Source organism: Diabrotica virgifera, chromosome 4 (genome assembly GCF_917563875.1).
Source record: "Diabrotica virgifera virgifera chromosome 4, PGI_DIABVI_V3a".
Taxonomy (NCBI): domain Eukaryota; kingdom Metazoa; phylum Arthropoda; class Insecta; order Coleoptera; family Chrysomelidae; genus Diabrotica; species Diabrotica virgifera.
In genome coordinates, this window is record NC_065446.1 from 99762843 (window position 1) to 99773583 (window position 10741).

The 10741-nt window shown below is 29.6% G+C and overlaps 1 long non-coding RNA gene across 1 annotated transcript; it reads right to left on the reverse strand.

Moving 5' to 3' along the window:
* Window positions 1-4630: 4630 nt before the first annotated feature.
* LOC126883867 (uncharacterized) lies at window positions 4631-8662 on the reverse strand. Its single transcript, XR_007697727.1, has 2 exons — window positions 7896-8662; window positions 4631-4946 (listed from the first exon to the last, which is right to left on the reverse strand). It is a non-coding gene; the product is annotated as an uncharacterized LOC126883867 (long non-coding RNA).
* Between the last annotated feature and the right edge of the window lie 2079 nt (window positions 8663-10741).

The window sequence follows — 10741 nt, forward strand, 5'->3', positions numbered from 1 at the left end:
TATTAATTTATTAAAAATATATCATAGTGTAATTTCAATATTTCATATAAAAATATAAGATATAAGTTGTTTATTAGCCTGTTAATTCGGGGTTATTGGTTATATCCACACACATACGATAATAATTAAATCCAATGAACATTTTAAAGACCAGAAAATGAAACAACATAGTTGGAAATTCCACGGCAGCAAGGAGCATACCTTCGTTTATTTCCTAATCCATTGTAACACACAAAACAGATAAATATTTTATAAATAATAGTATAAATAAATAAACACAAAGTTTGTTTACGGTTCGTATAATTTATAGGCTGTGTGTTGTTGAAATAAGTCATTAGTATCGTTCGCGGTAACGATCCCGTACTTGTCCAGGACTACTTCGCATGCGCACTTTAAAAAAGAGCGGTCTCTTTTTTAAAGTGCGCATGCGATTTTTAAAGTGCGCATGCGAAGTAATCCTGGACAAGTACGGGATCGTTACCGCGAACGATACCATTGTTTCTACTCATGCGCAAGCGCAAAAATTACGCTATGTCGAATTATAAATTGACTATAGGAGTGGAAACGCAATGCATCGTTTGTGGGCTAACTTTTCAACCTCTAATTCAACTTTCAGCAATCGCCGCTAGAGGCGAAAGTGTTCGAATAGGTGCTACAAATACATTAGCTCTTATGGACTTATTTAATATTTAACTCATTTTATTTTTGTTTTTAGCGTAATTAGACATTCATTTATTGGTGGATTGTAGCTGAATATGTTTTATGCCAAAAACAAATTATTTTAACCTTATAACATATCGACGTGTGGTAAAAAGTGTATTCTTTTTATACCATTGTAGATGGAGATGTGACATCAAATTTAAATTTGTCATTACTTTAATATGTAGGACAGCTTATTTTGAAGCGGAAATATTTTGTCACATTATCTAACTGCCACATTTTTATACCAATGGTATTTCAACTGCAAATTAATTTTTTAATATCTTTGTAACTGATATCAAAAAGTTTGTTAGTTGAAAAAATTGACTTAACTGTACGTAATTGTTTTTAAAAAGTTTAAAAAGTTATTTAAATAATTTGAAGTTTATTGATCAATTTTTTTTTAATTATTCTTTTTATCAAAATTTAAACTGCTTTTTCTTTTGAATACTATCATTTATCTATATTCTGAAAGCTTACCTATCAGATGTTTAAATTTAGTTAATAAAAATATATGTCTATAAACTACGCAGACGATAGTCTGACTTTTATAAAATTAATGTTAATTTTTGTGAAATATTTTGTCTCAAAAAATGCATTGTTTCGACAGAAAAACTTTCCAAGATCCTCCTACTATTATCACTATAATTTTCAGGTTAAAATAAAAACCAATAATAGGGACAAATTTTATTTACACCGAAGGAAATAACATACAAACGAATAGGTATAATCCATGAACGTTATAAATAACATAAAGACAAATATTTATAAAAAGTCTTTATTAACTTCATTAAGTTCCCTTTTAAATTTTTTATCGGAACGATAACTCAATATAAATCCCGGTACGAAGCAAGTTCTTTTAGTGTAAGCTTTCTTGGCACTCATATTTAAATAATATTAACCACCAAAACCAATAATCTTATATTAACTAGGAATAATTAATTATTTTCGAAATTTTCACATTCACTCCAATGCAAAAGTAGCATCTATCTCTACGCCACCGCCGCCCTAGCGAGAAACCAAGCAAACAGGCAAAATCGTGTACAAAAATTTCAAGGTCGTCCTATCTCGATTCCTCTCCTCTGTGTAGGTCTCCATAAAATTGACATAATATATTAAATATATTATTTTTCCTTAGGTTAAATTTTTTTTATTTTTGTTTATACCTACTTTTTAGTTGTAAATTATTGTACCTACATCAGAATTCCAGTATAATGTAAATAGTTTGGTAATATTTATTTGAAAATTTTACTGAAACTAGGTCATTTGTTTATCTAGTTATTAATTGTGGTGATCACTGTATTTCTTAAATTAATACAAGATCTGTTTGTTTTGCTTTATTAATAGACAACTTAAAAACAATAAAATTTTAAATATATTATGAAGTTCCAATTTCCAATGGACAGCCTAAGTCTTGACGTCACAAAATTGGGAGGAGCTTATATTTGGCTCCAAACAATTCTGTTTATAATGTTAAACACTCATAAGGAATATTTAATTTATTGTTTACGTGGTTTGTGTGACAAAATAAGACTTTTCATTTAGGTATTTAGTTAAAGAAACGTGCCAATTAAGAGATTTTTATTCGTTTTTGCCCAGGTGAGTTAATTTAATGCAATGATTAGAATGTAAACAGTTTTGAGGTTATGTTTATTTTCAATCACTAAGGAATAAAAACCACCTGAGCAAAAACGAATAAAAATCTCTTAATTAACACGTTTCTTTAACGAAATACCTAAATGAAGTCTTATTTTGCCACACAAAGCACATAAATGAAAAATTCCTTATGACCATTTAAGGTTACAAACAAAATTGTTTGGAGCCAATATAAGCTCCTCCCAATTTTGTGACATTTGTGACGTCAGACTTAGGCTGTCCATTACAAACAGAATAATTTTACTCAAATAGACAAGGCCCGTATTCATAAGCCGTGTTCGCGCTGCATGCCCCGAGTATGCCCAGAGGGAGAACGCCTGCGCATTACAAAATTGGACGTTCAATAAGGTCGAATATTGCCCTCCGAAAACGTAATGCGCAGGCGTTCTCCCTCTGGGCATACTCGGGGCATGCAGCACGAACACGGCTATAGTCGGTACTCAAGTCAGCGTCGATGCTTAAGGTCGACCTTGAACAAATTTGTGTTTCATAAACCGTACTCAACGTGAAATGCGGTCTTGAAGAGCCAAAAAATGACACTAATGACAGCTGAGTCTCAAGTCGTCGATGGACCTACCTTAAGTACGCGTTTCTAACCTAACTTTGTTTGTTTATGTTTGAATCTTGATTGAATATTAATTTTTTCCAATTCAGTTCCACTTCCAATCCATATTTTTTCGTTTTTCTAATTACAATAAAAAATGTATGAAGAAGTTGAAGAATTTTTAGAGTTTGTTGATTGTGTTGAAGAAGAAAATCGCCCGGAAAGTATACAAATTCGTGATAAAATTATATATCTAAAATCCAATGGAGTTTTAATAGAGAGTTATTAGAGAGATATCGAAACCCCATTTAACATCGTCCTTTAATAAAAGATCCTTTATTTTGACATATACGCAAGCGCAGTATCACATCCTTTATTTTTGTCCTGTAATAAAATACAGGCCGCCTGTATTTAAGGAAAAATAAAGGACAAAAATCTTTTAATAAAGGATCCTGTATTTTGACGTAACGTGTCAAAAATGTGACATATTTGTCAAATTATGTGAAGAAACAAGAAAAGAAAGGCGTCTAACTTCACTTATATTTATGTTTTTATCACATCTGGATATTTTTGATCTAAGTTGAAGTTTTATTTAATTAAAAAGAACTCCTAAATAAAGGAATAACAGTTTATTCTCAGATATAGATTATTAATGTTTTGACCCAAATCAATATAAAAAAGAATATTTAAGAACATTGAGTTATTAGAAAAAGTTTGTAAACAGGAAATTAAATATAATTTTTGTAAATAATTTTAGTTTTTAATAATTAGGTACAATAATCAGACATAGAATTTCTTTACAACTCATTTAAACTCCAGACATTTTTGTATAGAAATAAATATTTTTATTACAGATATATAAGATGTACCTACCTAATTTCAATTAATTTGAATGCACAAGTATCATACTTGAGACATTGTGGAAAAGTTTAGGATTTGTTCAAATTCTGCATTCAAAGGTAGAGTTCAATTCAACAGATATATAACATAAATGGTATTAAAATATAAACGGGTTCATACAATAAAACAAAGATTTAAGTATTTATTTTTGAAATTTTTTGTCCTTGATGTATATCGTTTTGAACCAAAAGTATTACACTTTCATTTTCGTGCCATCAGCTTTTGTTTATTTAAATATACTGTCAAAATAATTCATCCACCATAAAGCTATTCATCTATTATTTTTGTCCTTTAAAACACTTACTTTAGTTTTGGGCTATGTCGGCTCCATCTTTGTTGCCGAGCCACAAATCTTCGAGGGTACAAGGATAGTTTCTGCATGTAAGAAGATGTTCCATATTCTGTATTTTTCCATAGTCACAGTTCACATCATCTTGGTCTATTTTTCCCCATTTTATAATGTTTGATTTTACTGGAGCGACCCCTGGTCATATCCTATTTATAGTTTTCCGTGTTATAAAGTCTAGGTCTAGAGATTGTCTGGTCCATTGAACCTAGGGAAGAGGAAAATACTCATCCTGCACTGTTCCAAGGAAGCTTTTCCTGGATTTTAGTCGCTTTTGTGGCGTTCAAGCTTTGTATAGGGCATTCCACTCATCCACAATTTGTTTAATTTTCTATATGTGCTCTGCAACGCATCTGTGTATCAACGGTTCTACAAAACCCGATAAAACAATTTGTTTGTTCATACATTTTTGCTAGTTGTGGAAGTCCTTTTAACGGAAAGTGATATAACATATTTTAAAGGATACGTAAAATCAAACACCAATATGTATTTATAAATTTATTAAAAAACTGCTAATAATAAAATACTTAAAATCAGACACCAATATTAAACTATATATACTATACCTATTTATTTATAACTTTTTGTCCAATAAAAATAAAATTATCAACATTAACCATTTAAACTTGCCTTAAATTGCGAATAATTTTAACACAAACACACACAAAATGTAGTTGCACTAGATTTGCTCCTGTTAGAAAATGTACTGCCACAGCTTGTTCGATTTGGCGAATGGATTTAGTGTCCGCAGTCATATAAACCCAAATAAACAACAAAGCTTGTTCGATTAAATCGCACCACCTTCATATTTGTTAGTACAAATTTCAATGAAACTGTAAAACTGAACAAACTCATATTATTCTTTAAATATAACTTGCATCTTATTTCACATATTAATATTGGAAATCTTCTCTTCAAAATACAAAATGTTCTTTCAATAACAGCTCTTGAAGCAATTTGTGATTAATTACACAGCACTTCAACTACTCCCTAACAGATACATTGTCCATAAATTCTCCATTTCGTATACCCATAATATGTAAAAGTATTTAACAACTCCCTTATAGTTATAACATAGTATTTCTATTTTCACTTTCATGTTGTACAGTGAGACAGCACAGCATAGAAAACGCAACAGCAGTGACACACTAGTAGGCGGGAAAAGTTCGCGCACTATTACGGCGCAGATCGTCGGCCATTTTGTGCGTAGTACCAGACAATGTAGAAAATCGACAGTGTTGCCGATTTGTACATAATTATCAGATTTACTTAACTTTTATGACATTCTGATAATATTAAATATTTTTTAACATAATTTTATACGTATGCCTGTAAGAATTATGTCAATAATTGGGACATAACACAAAATATTGACGATGAATGGCGATTGTATTGTTAATCTTTTGCATAAATTCCAGAAATTATTCAAAAAGAATCTCTCACGAGTAATAAAGTTGGTGACATCGGCAACACTGATGAACTAACACATCACATCACCACTGAGATGTACTACGCGAAAAACGGCGACCCTGTACTTTTCAACTTCAAAGGCGGCATCAGGGAGTGTCCTTGCTGGTTTCGTTTATTATGCTGTGGAGACAGTGAGTATTATGGGTTATGCTGTTCTTTAAATGACAAAATAATTAAATTCAACGTTTTACTCTTTTCAATGATCTTATTCTTAATTGTCTTGTTCTTACTCTTATTTTAATTTTTATCTCTATAATATAATAAGATCTTATTTTTTATAAGAGATTACAAATAGAATTTTATAGGTTATTTTTATATTTACAAAAATATTGAATGTCATTTGTCAAAATAAAAGATTCCTTAAAACTGCTTTTCGATAACTCTCATTACACATGTCCTGTATTTGTCCTTTATTAAAAGATCCTATAATAAAGGAACTTTTAAGTCCGAGTTTCGATATCTCTCTAATAGAGAGTTATTAGAGAGATATCGAAACCCCATTTAACATCGTCCTTTAATAAAAGATCCTTTATTTTGACATATACGCAAGCGCAGTATCACATCCTTTATTTTTGTCCTGTAATAAAATACAGGCCGCCTGTATTAAAGGAAAAATAAAGGACAAAAATCTTTTAATAAAGGATCCTGTATTTTGACGTAACGTGTCAAAAATGTGACATATTTGTCAAATTATGTGAAGAAACAAGAAAAGAAAGAAGAAAGTCGTCTAACTTCACTTTTATTTATGTTTTTATCACATCTGGATATTTTTGATCTAAGTTGAAGTTTTATTTATTAAAAAGAACTCCTAAAGAAAGGAATAACAGTTTATTCTCAGATATAGATTATTAATGTTTTGACCCAAATCAATATAAAAAAGAATATTTAAGACCATTGAGTTATTAGAAAAAGTTTGTAAACAGGAATTTAAATATAATTTTTGTAAATAATTTTAGTGTTTAATAATTAGGTACAATAATCAGACATAGAATTTCTTTACAACTCATTTAAACTCCAGACATTTTTGTATAGAAATAAATATTTTTATTACAGATATATAAGATGTACCTACCTAATTTCAATTAATTTGAATGCACAAGTATCATACTTGAGACATTGTGGAAAAGTTTAGGATTTGTTCAAATTCTGCATTCAAAGGTAGAGTTCAATTCAACAGATATATAACATAAATGGTATTAAAATATAAACGGGTTCATACAATAAAACAAAGATTTAAGTGGTTTAAGTATTTATTTTTGAAATTTTTTATCCTTGATGTATTAGAATCTATATCGTTTTGAACCAAAAGTATTACACTTTCGTGCCATCAGCTTTTGTTTATTTAAATATACTGTCAAAATAATTCATCCACCATAAAGCTAATTCATCTATTATTTTTGTCCTTTAAAACACAGTTTTGGGCTATGTCGGCTCCATCTTTGTTGCCGAGCCACAAATCTTCGAGGGTACAAGGATAGTTTCTGCATGTAAGAAGATGTTCCATATTCTGTATTTTTCCATAGTCACAGTTCACATCAGCTTGGTCTATTTTCCTCCATTTTATAATGTTTAATTTTACTGGAGCGACCCCTGGTCTTATCCTATTTATAGTTTTCCATGTTTTAAAGTCTAGGTCTAGAGATTGTCTGGTTCATTGAACCTAGGGAAGAGGAAAATACTCATCCTGCACTGTTCCAAGGAAGCTTTTCCTGGATTTTAGTCGCTTTTGTGGCGTTCAAGCTTTGTATAGGGCATTCCACTCATCCACAATCTGTTTAATTTTCTATATGTGCTCTGCAACGCATCTGTGTATCAACGGTTCTACAAAACCCGTTAAAACAAATTGTTCATACATTTTTGCTAGTTGTGGAAGTCCTTTTAACGGAAAGTGATATTTTACATATAACATATTTTAAAGGATACGTAAAATCAAACATTAATATGTATTTATAAATTTATTAAAAAACTGCTAATAATAAAATACTTAAAATCAGACACCAATATTAAACTATATATATACTATACCTATTTATTTATAACTTTACTAGCAAACTGCAGTCCAATAAAAATAAAATTATCAACATTAACCATTTAAACTTGCCTTAAATTGCGAATAATTTTACCACAAACAAACACACACAAAATGTAGTTGCACTAGATTTGCTCCTGTTTGAAAATGTACTGCCACAGCATGTTCGATTTGGCGAATGGATTTAGTGTCGGCAGTCATAAATATAAACCCAAATAAACAACAAAGCTTGTTCCATTAAATCGCACCACCTTCATATTTGTTAGTGCAAATTTCAATGAAACTGTAAAACTAGTAAAACTGAACAAGCTCATATTATTCTTTAAATATAACTTGCATCTTATTTCACATATTAATATTGGAAATATTCTCTTCAAAATACAAAATGTTCTTTCAATAACAGCTCTTGAAGCAATTTGTGATTAATTACACAGCACTTCAACTGCTCCCTAACAGATACATTGTCCATAAATTCTCCATTTCGTATACCCATAATATGCAAAAGTATTTAACAACTCCCTTATAACATAGTATTTCTAATTTCACTTTCATGTTGTACTATGGTTTATGTTGTTCTTTAAATGACAAAATAATTAAATTCAACATTTTACTCTTTTCAATGATCTTATTCTTAATTGTCTTGTTCTTACTCTTATTTTAATTTTTATCTCTATAATAAGGTCTTATTCACTCTTCTATGGTCTTATTTATACGAGATTACAAATAGAATTTTATAGGTTATTTTTATATTTACAAAAATATTTAATGTCATTTGTCAAAATAAAAGATCCCTTAAAACTGCTTTTCGATAACTCTCATTACACATGTCCTGTATTTGTCCTTTATTAAAAGATCCTGTAATAAAGGAACTTTTAACTCCCAGTTTCGATATCTCTCTATTGCCAACGTCTTTTAAGTCGACCTGTAATAAAAGATCCTTTATTTTGACATATAAGCATGCGCAGTATTGCGTCTTTTATTTTTGTCTTTTAATAAAATACAGGCCGCCTGTATTTAAGGAAAATTAGAGGACACCTTTATTTTAATAAAAGTTCCTGTATTTTGACATAACGTGTCAAAAATGTGAAGAAAGGTGGAACTTCACTTGTATTTTGAATTTATCTTGTCGCTTCTTTGGATTGATAATTTATGTATTGTGGGATTGATATTTGATTAAACTTTCATCATTAAAGTTGTATGTTGGGTTTTATTTATTAAAAACAACTCTAAGTAATATTCTGAGATATAGATTATTGATGTTTTGACCCAAACGAATATAGAAAAGAACATTTTATTGAAGCTTGAGTTATTACAAGAAGTTGTAAAAAGGAATATTACGTAAATAATTTTAAATTGTTACTAATTACAATGATCAGACTTAAAATATCAGTAACTCATTTATTAAACTCAATATATTTTACATTTTTCTATAGAAATAAATATTTATTGAAGATATAAGAGATTGAAGATATAAGATCAATAAATTTTAATGAAAGTTAGGATTTGTTAAAATTCTAGATTCAAAATAGAGTTCTATTCAACAGATATATAACAACAGGTTAACAAAATAAAACAAAGGTTCAAGTATTTATTTTTGAAAATTTAATCTTTTATAGATTAGAATCTATAAAGTTTTTAATCAAAAGTATTAATACACTTTCATTTTCATGCCATCTTCTTCTTTTGGTTCTTATTCGTTTCGAATGTTGGAAATCATATAGCAATCGTAACCTTGCTAGCTGCGATTCGAAACAGTTCCATTGATATTCTCCCTCTACCAGGTCTTCGCTTACCTTTGACTGTACCTTGCAATATGTACTGCAGCAGGGAGTAACGGTGCTGATTTATCATATGTGTCCCAGATACTGCAGTTTTATGCGTTTAATGGTAAACACAATCTCCAATTCCTTCTTCATTCCTCCTTGTTCGTGATCCATTTCATGCCATCAGTATTTGTTTATTTAAACATTGCCAAAAAAATTAATAAAAACCAGCATAAAGCTTAATTCTTCTATTATCTTTTTGTATATCAGGAAGTTTATCTGACAGATTAGAGGTCTTTTCATTTTCAGGTAACTAATTATTGGGAAGTTTATATAACAGTATCCTTAGTATCTGTCTTTTCAGCTCCGGATAACTAGTTAACGGGAAGTTTCTCTCTGTCAGATATCTATTAGTATCTAATCTGTCAGATAAACTTCCTGATAACTAGTTATCCAGAGGTGAAAAGAAAGAAAGAGAGGGCCATAATGGATAAAAGATCAAACGCCAATAGCATGTATATACATATTTATAAATTTATTATTTAAAACCTGCTAATGATCATAAAATACTTAAAATCAGTCACCAATATAATATTTATATTTATTTATAAATTTATTAACAAACTGCAGTCCAATAAAAATAAAATTAGTTTAAGCGCTAGCTTTAAATGTTGAACAATAATTTTAAACAAACACACACACAATTTAGTCGCATTAGATTAGCTCCTGGTTGAAAATGTACTGCCACAGCTTCTATATCAATATCAACAGCACACTCATTTGCCAGTATTTCAACGTTTTCTCTATTATGTACTACTGCAATATGTAAAACTGAACAAGCTGATATTATTCTTTGAATAAAAGGTAACTTGCATCTCATTACATATGGTAAAATGGGAAATCTCTTCACAATACCAAATGTTCTTTCAATAACAATTCTTGAAGGGATTTGTGATGGATTATAAAAACACAACTTCTGTCTGAAAATTCTGGAATGGTGTCATTCGGTAGTTGTAGTTGAGGAATGGATATCCACTATTCCCTAATAATATATTCTCCAGAAATTCCCCATTACATATACCCATAATGCAAAAGTATTTAAAAACTCCTAAAATAGTATTTCCAATTTATTGCACTTCCATATTATTGAACGATGAGTATTATGGGATATATTATGTTGTTCTCTAAACATCTTTAAATGACAAAATAATTAAATTTAACGTTTTACTCTTCAATTATCTTATTTTAATTTATATCGACAAATGGAATTTTATAGGTTATTTTTATATTTACAAAAATATTTCATGTCATTTGTCAAAATAAAAGATTCTTTA